Source organism: Xyrauchen texanus, chromosome 45 (genome assembly GCF_025860055.1).
Source record: "Xyrauchen texanus isolate HMW12.3.18 chromosome 45, RBS_HiC_50CHRs, whole genome shotgun sequence".
NCBI lineage: Eukaryota > Metazoa > Chordata > Actinopteri > Cypriniformes > Catostomidae > Xyrauchen > Xyrauchen texanus.
The window spans coordinates 1,247,280-1,259,364 of NC_068320.1; positions in this window are offsets into that span (position 1 = coordinate 1,247,280).

A 12,085-nucleotide genomic window follows, 5' to 3' on the forward strand; every position below is an offset into this window, starting at 1 on the left:
CAGACCGCCACAGGTACATAAACACTCATATTTAACACATTAAAACACCATATCAGACCCCCACAGGTACATAAACACTCATATTTAACACATTAAAACACCATATCAGACCGCCACAGGTACATAAACACTCATATTTAACACATTAAAACACCAGATCAGACCGCCTCAGGTACATAAACACTCATATTTAACACATTAAAACACCAGATCAGACCGCCACAGGTACATAAACACTCATATTTAACACATTAAAACACCAGATCAGACTGCCTCAGGTACATAAACACTGATATTTAACACATTAAAACACCAGATCAGACCGCCACAGGTACATAAACACTCATATTTAACACATTAAAACCAGATCATATCGCCTCAGGTATTATAAACTCTCATATTTAACACATTAAAACACCAGATCAGACCACCACAGGTACATAAACACTCATATTTAACACATTAAAACACCAGATCAGACCGCCACAGGTACATAAACACTCATATTTAACACATTAAAACACCAGATCAGACCGCCACAGGTACATAAACACTCATATTTAACACATTAAAACACCAGATCAGACCGCCACAGGTACATAAACACTCATATTTAACACATTAAAACACCAGATCAGACCGCCACAGGTACATAAACACTCATATTTAACACAATAAAACACCAGATCAGACCGCCACAGGTACATAAACACTCCTATTTAACACAATAAACCACCATATCAGACCGCCACAGGTACATAAACACTCATATTTAACACAATAAAACACCAGATCAGACCGCCACAGGTACACTCATATTTAACACATTAAATCACCATATCAGACCGCCACAGGTACATAAACACTCATATTTAACACATTAAAACACCATATCAGACCGCCACAGGTACATAAACACTCATATTTAACAGATTAAAACACCAGATCAGACCGCCACAGGTACATAAACACTCATATTTAACACATTAAAACACCAGATTAGACCGCCACAGGTACATAAACACTCATATTTAACACATTAAAACACCAGATCAGACCGCCACAGGTACACTCATATTTAACACATTAAAACACCAGATCAGACCGCCACAGGTACATAAACACACATATTTAACACATTAAAACACCAGATCAGACCGCCACAGGTACACTCATATTTAACACATTAAAACACCAGATCAGACCGCCACAGGTACATAAACACTCATATTTAACACATTAAAACACCAGATCAGACCGCCACAGGTACATAAACACTCATATTTAACACATTAAAACACCATATCAGACCGCCACAGGTACATAAACACTCATATTTAACACATTAAAACACCATATCAGACCCCCACAGGTACATAAACACTCATATTTAACACATTAAAACACCATATCAGACCGCCACAGGTACATAAACACTCATATTTAACACATTAAAACACCAGATCAGACCGCCACAGGTACATAAACACTCATATTTAACACATTAAAACACCATATCAGACCGCCACAGGTACATAAACACTCATATTTAACACATTAAAACACCAGATCAGACCGCCACAGGTACATAAACACTCATATTTAACACATTAAAACACCATATCAGACCGCCACAGGTACATAAACACTCATATTTAACACATTAAAACACCATATCAGACCGCCACAGGTACATAAACACTCATATTTAACACATTAAAACACCATATCAGACCGCCACAGGTACATAAACACTCATATTTAACACATTAAAACACCAGATCAGACCGCCACAGGTACATAAACACTCATATTTAACACATTAAAACACCAGATCAGACCGCCACAGGTACATAAACACTCATATTTAACACATTAAAACACCAGATCAGACCGCCACAGGTACATAAACACTCATATTTAACACATTAAAACACCAGATCAGACCGCCACAGGTACATAAACACTCATATTTAACACATTAAAACACCATATCAGACCGCCACAGGTACATAAACACTCATATTTAACACATTAAAACACCAGATCAGACCGCCACAGGTACATAAACACTCATATTTAACACATTAAAACACCAGATCAGACCGCCACAGGTACATAAACACTCATATTTAACACATTAAAACACCAGATCAGACCGCCACAGGTACATAAACACTCATATTTAACACATTAAAACACCATATCAGACCGCCACAGGTACATAAACACTCATATTTAACACATTAAAACACCATATCAGACCGCCACAGGTACATAAACACTCATATTTAACACATTAAAACATCATATCAGACCGCCACAGGTACATAAACACTCATATTTAACACATTAAAACACCAGATCAGACCGCCTCAGGTACATAAACACTCATATTTAACACATTAAAACACCAGATCAGACCGCCACAGGTACATAAACACTCATATTTAACACATTAAAACACCGTATCAGACCGCCACAGGTACATAAACACTCATATTTAACACATTAAAACACCGTATCAGACCGCCACAGGTACATAAACACTCATATTTAACACATTAAAACACCAGATCAGACCGCCTCAGGTACATAAACACTCATATTTAACACATTAAAACACCAGATCAGACCGCCACAGGTACATAAACACTCATATTTAACACATTAAAACACCAGATCAGACCGCCACAGGTACATAAACACTCATATTTAACACATTAAAACACCAGATCAGACCGCCACAGGTACATAAACACTCATATTTAACACATTAAAACACCAGATCAGACCGCCACAGGTACATAAACACTCATATTTAACACATTAAAACACCAGATCAGACCACCACAGGTACATAAACACTCATATTTAACACATTAAAACACCAGATCAGACCGCCACAGGTACATAAACACTCATATTTAACACATTAAAACACCAGATCAGACCACCACAGGTACACTCATATTTAACACATTAAATCACCATATCAGACCGCCACAGGTACATAAACACTCATATTTAACACATTAAAACACCATATCAGACCGCCACAGGTACATAAACACTCATATTTAACACATTAAAACACCAGATCAGACCACCACAGGTACATAAACACTCATATTTAACACATTAAATCACCATATCAGACTGCCACAGGTACATAAACACTCATATTTAACACATTAAAACACCAGATCAGACCACCACAGGTACATAAACACTCATATTTAACACATTAAAACACCAGATCAGACCGCCACAGGTACATAAACACTCATATTTAACACATTAAAACACCAGATCAGACCGCCACAGGTACATAAACACTCATATTTAACACATTAAAACACCAGATCAGACCGCCACAGGTACATAAACACTCATATTTAACACATTAAAACACCAGATCAGACCACCACAGGTACACTCATATTTAACACATTAAATCACCATATCAGACCGCCACAGGTACATAAACACTCATATTTAACACATTAAAACACCATATCAGACCCCCACAGGTACATAAACACTCATATTTAACACATTAAAACACCAGATCAGACCACCACAGGTACACTCATATTTAACACATTAAATCACCATATCAGACTGCCACAGGTACATAAACACTCATATTTAACACATTAAAACACCATATCAGACCGCCACAGGTACATAAACACTCATATTTAACACATTAAAACACCATATCAGACCGCCACAGGTACATAAACACTCATATTTAACACATTAAAACACCATATCAGACCGCCTCAGGTACATAAACACTCATATTTAACACATTAAAACACCAGATCAGACCGCCACAGGTACATAAACACTCATATTTAACACATTAAAACACCAGATCAGACCGCCACAGGTACATAAACACTCATATTTAACACATTAAAACACCAGATCAGACCGCCACAGGTACATAAACACTCATATTTAACACATTAAAACCAGATCATATCGCCTCAGGTATTATAAACTCTCATATTTAACACATTAAAACACCAGATCAGACCACCACAGGTACATAAACACTCATATTTAACACATTAAAACACCAGATCAGACCGCCACAGGTACATAAACACTCATATTTAACACATTAAAACACCAGATCAGACCGCCACAGGTACATAAACACTCATATTTAACACATTAAAACCAGATCATATCGCCTCAGGTATTATAAACACTCATATTTAACACATTAAAACACCAGATCAGACCACCACAGGTACATAAACACTCATATTTAGCACATTAAAACACCAGATCAGACTGCCTCAGGTACATAAACACTGATATTTAACACATTAAAACACCATATCAGACCGCCACAGGTAGTAGAGCGGATCGGTTACCAATCACAGGGTTGGTGGTTCGATTCTCGGCTCCCAAGACTCCACATGCTTAAGTGTCCTTGGGAAAGACACTGAACCCCTAGTTGCTCCCAATGGCAGGCTAGTGCCTGGCATGGCAGCTCTGTCGCCATTGGTGTGTGAATGTGAGTGTGGATGGGTGATTGGGACACAGTGTAAAGCGCTTTGGTAACCTCTAAGGTTAAAAAAAAAAGCATTATATAAGTGCAGACCATTTACATTTTCTTGTGATATCAGGTTTATCACATCATAATACGAGTAGATTAATTCACAATATATTAAAATATATTTTTTATTTTCTGCTGAACAATGACTCGCTGATTAAAGTCAGCGGGTCATTTTTTGTTATTTTGTTGTTAAGAATTTAAAGTGAATGTTGTTAAATGTGTCAATGAGGACATTTTTGTCAGGATAGAATAAATTATTCAGAAATACATTAGAAATGCAGTTCACTTAAAACAGTTACTGAATACAGCTCTTTTATGATGAACATGTTATGATGTACATGTTTTTAATTTCTAAGTTCAAAGTCATTTTAATATTTAAAATCAAAATCAATCAAAAGTTACAGCTTACAAAATAATTTATCCTAGTCGTCTAAAACGTCTCCATGTGTCCAAAAGCCTCTCTAAACAAATAGTACTGAATAATTGTACAATTAGATCTAATTGCACATGCAAACACAACAATGACTAAAGGTGCGTACACACTGCCAGCGACTTTATCGCTGCAGGTCGCCAGTGGCTGGCGGTGAAATCGCTAGTGGGTGTTCCCACTACTGGTTGCCTAGTAACGTTTATAAATGACATTCACGGATGCCACTCCATTGCTGTTGACAGCGAATCTCTTTTCTTGCCACTAAAAACAAACATTTTGGAGGGAGAAACGAAATATAAATGGAATCAGTACATAAAATGCTTTATATCAACGATGAATGAGAAACAAGGCGTGCTGTTTGCCATAGCGGCTGTTTATCTGCGGCGAAAATGCAAATGCTGGTCTGTCTGGGTCCATAAAATCCCTGCGATCTCAGATACACCTTTCCACGCAGTGTTTTTCTTAAAAATGTCCTTGTACGTGGGAAGAGACATATAGAGCACAGGAAACTTTCTAACAGCAAGAATTAGCCTTTCATCCACCTTTCCGTTACTGCAGGAGCTGAGAGAGAGAAAGAAAGGATCACGTGAGCTCTCCCGTCTTCTCTCCTATTGGCTGTCGCTTCCGTTAGTCGCTCCAAAGTTTAACTTTTCTCAACTTTGTCGCGTCGCTGGACACACCCACATCTAGCGCCAACGGTCGCGACAGCTCGTGTCGCCGGAAGTCGCTGTGCTCGCATTGAAAATTAATGGTATTGAGTCGCTGTTGCGCGCAATGTCGCTGGCAGTGTGTACGCACCTTAAAGGTTTGCATAGTATGCAGACATGATTTTAGTCATGAGAGTTGACTGCAACATATAGCGATTCTACCAACTTGGAGGAATACACAGCATCAGTGACCAGCTACATCAGCAAGTGCATTGATGATATCACTTTCTCCAAGACCCTCACCACACGCTCCAACCAGAAGCCGTGGATGACTGCGGAGGTGCGCATGCTGCTGAGGACCCAAGACTCCGCCATCAGAGCAGGCGATAAGGACAGCTAGGGCCAAACTGTCCCGGGCAATCAGAGAGGCAAAGCGCGTACACGGCCAGAGAATCCACAGTCACTACCAGGAATGACACGCACCGCATGTGACAGGGCATTCAGGCCATCACCAACTACAGGACAACATCAGTTCCCTGTGACAAAGATGCCTCCCTTCCAGATGTGCTGAACGACTTCTACGCTCGGTTTGAAGTGCAGAACGACGTGGTGGCGAGGAAGACCACCCCTCCTCCCAATGACCAGGTGCTCTGTCTTACCACGGCGGATGTGAGGAAAAGTCTACGTAGAGTCAACCCATGGAAGGCTGCTGGACCAGACATCATTCCTGGCAGAGTGCTCAGAGGATGTGCAGACCAGCTAGCAGATGTTCTTACCGACATCTTCAACATCTCTCTGAGCAGCGCCGTTGTTCCAACGTGCTTCAAGGCCACCACCATCATCCCCATGCCAAAGAAGTCTTCAGTGTCCTGCCTCAACGACTACCGTCCCGTCGCACTCACACCAATCATCATGAAGTGCTTCGAGAGGCTCGTCATGAGGCACATTAAGACCCAGCTGTCCCCCTCACTAGACCCACTGCAGTTTGCGTATCGTCCAAACTGTTCAACGGACGACGCCATCGCCACAACCCTCCATTTGGCCCTCACCCACCTAGAAAAAAAGGACTCATACATTCGAATGCTGTTCATAGATTTCAGCTCAGCATTCAACACGATAATTCCTCAGCACCTGATTGGAAAGCTGAACCTCCTGGGCCTGGAAACCTCCCTCTGCAACTGGATCCTGGACTTCCTGACTGGGAGACCTCAGTCAGTCCGGATCAGGAACAGCATCTCCACCACCACACTGAGCACTGGGGCCCACCAGGGCTGTGTGCTCAGTCCACTGCTGTTCACTCTGCTGACTCACAACTGTGCAGCAATGCACAGCTCGAACCACATCATTAAGTTTGCCGATGACACGACCGTGGTGGGTCTCATCAGCAAGAACGACGAGTCAGCATACAGAGAGCAGGTGCAGTGGCTAACGGACTGGTGTAGAGCCAACAACCTGTCTCTGAATGTGGACAAAACAAAAGAGATGGTTGATGACTTTAGGAGAGCACAGACTGACCGCTCTCCGCTGAACATTGATTGCTCCTCTGTGGAGATCGTCAAGAGCCCCAAATTCCTTGGTGTTCACCTGGCGGAGAACCTCAACTGGTCCCTCAACACCAGCTCTATTACCAAGAAAGCCTAGCAGCGTCTCTACTTTCTTCGAAGGCTGAGGAAAGCACGTCTTCCACCCCCCATCCTCAATACAAGTGGAAAGTTGTGTGTCCAACACATTACACATAAACCTTTGAATCTTCAGCCAATATTCCTGTATCTTAACACGTCCCCAAAAAACATGGGTTGTGTCCCCGTCTTTTGATTTGTGTGTGTCTTTAAGACCCAGTCTATGCAATCTAGAGGGTGTCCAATATAATCGATTCAAAATCTTAAATTGTATCAGACGCACCTTTGAATCTCTAGAAGTAGACTTGAATGTTTTTTAGAATCCTAGCCCACACTCCCTCCTCCAATACAAAGTTTAAATCTCTCTCCTATAATCTCTTGAGAGAAGTTGAAGCTCCATCCCCCAGACTCTGAATTAACAGGGAGTAGTACACTGATGCCTCATGACCTTTTTCAAAAGCAGTAATCACCACTTCTAGAGTATCTGCACTTTTAGGGGTGTGTATGCTACTCCCAAAAATAGTACAGAGCAGGTGGCACAGCTGTAAGTACCTGAAGAACTGAGATCTAGGATTCCTGAAATGTTGGACAACATTTTCAAAGAATTTCAACCCACTACTCTCATACAGATCACAGATCATATTAACACCTCTCACAATCCACTCCGACCAGCAGAAAGGGGACTCACCAATATGCAACTCTGGGTTTAGCCATATGCTCGAGGCAACATTTACATAAATGTCTGAGTTAAACACTGTGGACACTTTTGTTCATAGCACTCGCAGATGCGAGATAACGGTGTGCGACTTAACTGCTCCAATTAGTTTAATAGAAAGTCTTTGTAATAGTAAAATTACAAAAGCTTTGTTCAGTTCCAAACCAAGGAGGGGCTCTCTCAGGTGGAAGTGACCAATGAGTCAAATGTCTGAGACTGAATGCATAATAATAAAAACATCTTGGGTAGGCCTAGCCCACCTTTGTCAGTCAGCCAATGTAACTTGTTAAAATGTAATCTGGGACGTTTACCATTCCAAATGAAGGACTCTGCTATGCTGTCAAATAACAAAATGCTTGAAATAAGAGAGAGGGACATCTACAGGGAGAGATTATAACAAGTAGTTAAATTTTGGAATACAATTAATTTGAATAACATTAACCACTTACCAATAGTATTTTGACACAGCCGAGTTGCCAGATTTTATCAAGTTTGTCTACAAACAACACTGTGTGCTGCAGCCATGGAAGCCAGCTATCGAACTGGATCAGAGATAACAGATTCCACCCGACCTAAAATGCCTCGCCATCTGTCTAAAAACAACCATGACCAGAGGCGTAGTAAAGCAAGGATAAATATTGGAGATGCCTTTGGAAGATGGAGACAGCTTAAAGCCCAGAAATTCTTTAAAACGGATGCTGCGGCTAATTTGCATGTTAACATTCTGGTAATCCACATGAGCTTAGAGTCTGGGGCAGGACAGACAACTCTCCAATATTTTTAATTTGGACTGCAGTACCCTTTCAAATGCCCATTGTCAATCTGACATAGAGCATCTTTAATCGGTTAGCCAACATTTTTGACAATATTTTAACATCTACCTGGATCAGGGAAATTGGACTGTAACTCTTACGCTCACTTGGATCCTTGTCTTTTTTTAAGAATCAGACAGATCCGGTCTTGCATCATGGTTGGCAGAAGCTTTCTGTTCTTTAATGATTCCGTATAAACTTCTAGCAAAAGTAGAGCCAGATCTGTAGCACAGATCTAAAAAATTCAGCAGGCAAAGCTGTCTGGCCCCGGAGCCTTGCCAGTAGGCAAGGCCTTAATTACCTGCCCAAGCTCTGCTCCAAGGTTATCTCAGAATCAAGAGAATTTTTTTGCTCTGTTGTCAGTTTCTTATTGTTCCACAAAGTTTCTAATACCATCATCAGTAGACAAAGACGTAGATATATCTAGCCAGAATCTGCCCTGCTTTTTCCCCTGACTCAAAGTATGACTGTCTTGCCCTGAATAGCCAAAGCTCCACCTTCCGCAACAAAATAGTATTATATCTGAATTTCAATCGGGTCGTTTCACTGAGGCCATTAGATGACATTCAGCTCCTCTGCACTTTTAAAATTCCCTTCCAATTCCACTAGTTCTTGTGCTTTGGATTTTTTGGTAAATGAGGCATAATGTATGATCTGGCCCCTAAGAACCGCCTTAAGTGCCTCCCAAGCCACGCCCACAGAGGATACAGAGGACCAGTTAGTCTCCATATAGACATTGATTTAATCCTTTAGCATTTGTTGGAATTCAGGATTTTGCAAAAGGTATACATTAAAGCACCTACTACATTATTTTTCTTCGTATGTGGCAACATCTCTAAACACACCAGTGTGATCTGATACTAAAATGTTTCCAATTGAGCAATCAACAACAGATGAATGAGGGACTTGGATATTAAAAAATCTACTCTAGAGTAGATCTTATGGACTGAAGAAATAAAATTATAGTTCCTACCAGATGGGTTCAAAAGTCTTCAAATATATGCAAGACCAATATTTTTACACATCCTGTGAAGCGTCACTGTTACTCTAGGGGGCTTGGATACTTTTGCTTCACTATGATCAAGGACTGAGTCCATCAAAAGATTAAAGTCTCCTCCCAATATTATATCATGTGGGGTGGCAGCGGCTTGCAACATCCCTTCAAATAAAAAAAAGCCCTGATCATCAGCGTTGGGTGCATATATATTAGCCAAAATCAACCTTTACCCCTGAATTTCTGCTAAAATTATAATGACTCTTCCTAATTTATTTTTAAATGTCTGTTTGAGACATTTGAATTGTAGATGTTTACTTATCACTGTAATGACTCCCCTGCTCTTACTTGAGCCAGCACTATAAAAATGCTCACCCCGTATTTTTCGAAATTTTTCATCTTCCTGTGGGGAAAGAGAAATAATCTTTCTTTTTTTTATAGGGTTCCCCAACCCATTCACATTCCACGTGGAGAGAGACAATCCACTCATATTAACATTTCATATTTTGACAAAATTTATTGTGTGTCAAAAACAAGACCACTTTCCAAGATTTGTGCAACAGTCAAACCCCAAACATTCCCCAGAACCAAAGAAACAGAAAAAAGAAAAACATGCGCATTAACCTCGCACATGACAGCGCCAAATGGCGTCCATCCCTCCAAATTCAAACAGTTCATGCATGCCTATAAGAGCCCATGTGACAACCTTGCCATTGGATTGCTCAAGTCCGGTGTTTCTATACAAACTATGTGAGACAGAATTACACAGCAAAAGATAATATATAAAACAAACTCCAGCCAATATGCAGGATAAACACAAAGAGCATTTAGCTTTATCCTCAAAACTGTCCTAAAGGTGTATTATTCTGCTAAATAAAATCCAGCCGCTAGGTGGAACCAGCACAAAAAAAAGAGCACGCAGATTCTTCAGACAGTCAAGTGAATGTTCAGTGAGCCGGTCTATTTGGCTGCAACATGAGTGGAAGCAAATTTCTTACTCACTTCAATGACTTAGCCATAAGTACTCCACAAAATAAACTCAAAGAGTTTAGCACAAAGAGCATGTAGATTCATCCACAAAACTGTCCCGAATGTGTGTTGCTCTACAAAATAAATTCCAGCCACTACGTGTAACCAACACAAAAAGAGTGCGCAGAATTTGTAACTGTTCGGTGAGCCGGTCCATTCAGCTGCAACGTGAGTACCACAAGGTGACTTTCTGTGGGCATATGAATTTTTTTACGGCCATTCTTAGCATCTATTCTCAATTTGGCCTGCAATATCAGTGCAAAAGTGATTTTCCTTTGATGTAAAAGTTACTTGCATTATTTGAATCTATCACATTTCTGTCTTGTCGAGTTTGCAAAGTCTTTGAAAAAGAAAATGCTTTGGTTCTTACAGGAATGCCTTCCTTCAATCCTCGCCTCACGTAACAAAAGATCTTTATAGGAGGATCTAAGAAATTTTGCCAGAATTGTTCGAAGCATGCCTCCCTCTGCAGCTCAACAAGAGGGAACCCTGTGTGCTCACTCGATTTGTAGCTTATGACCTGCTATGTCAAGCAGATTCGGAAGGAGCCCGTCCAGGAATTTCACCATATCCTAACCCTCTTTAACCTCAGGAATTCTGAGAATACGGATGTTATTCCACCGGCTATGAATCTGCATGTCCTCCAACTTTTTAAAAGGGTTAAAAGCTGAATTTATTGAATAAAGAAATGTTGCTATGAGTGGTGCTGAATAATCTTTATTATTTCCTATTAAAACATTGACTCTAACAGTCAAATTTCAAAAGTCATTAAAACTAATTTTTTAACCACTCCAGAGAGTTCATATTAAAATATATAACTATAGTTTTGGCAAGTAATTTAGGCCATCTACTTTGTGCATGACACAAGTAATTTTTCAACTATTGTTTACAGACCGATTTGTTTTGCCAGTGAGTCAGACGTTACACACACTAAATTAACTGTGCCTTTAAGTCAAGTCATTTTTATTTGTTTAGTGCCTTTCACAACACACATCGTTTTAAAGTGGCTTTACAGAAAATCTTGCATTAACAGAATTGTAATATCTATAATGTCTATGAGTCACCATTGTGTAGTTTGATAAAATGCGTTTGAGAATTGTTTAAAAATAAGTAATTAAATAATATTTGTAATTAGAAACCCAAATTGTATTTGAAGGCGGTGACTGTGGCAAGGAACACAAAACTCCATAAGATGTGGATTAATGGAGAAAAATAACCTTGGGAGAAACCAGACTCACTGTGGGGGCCAGTTCCCCTCTG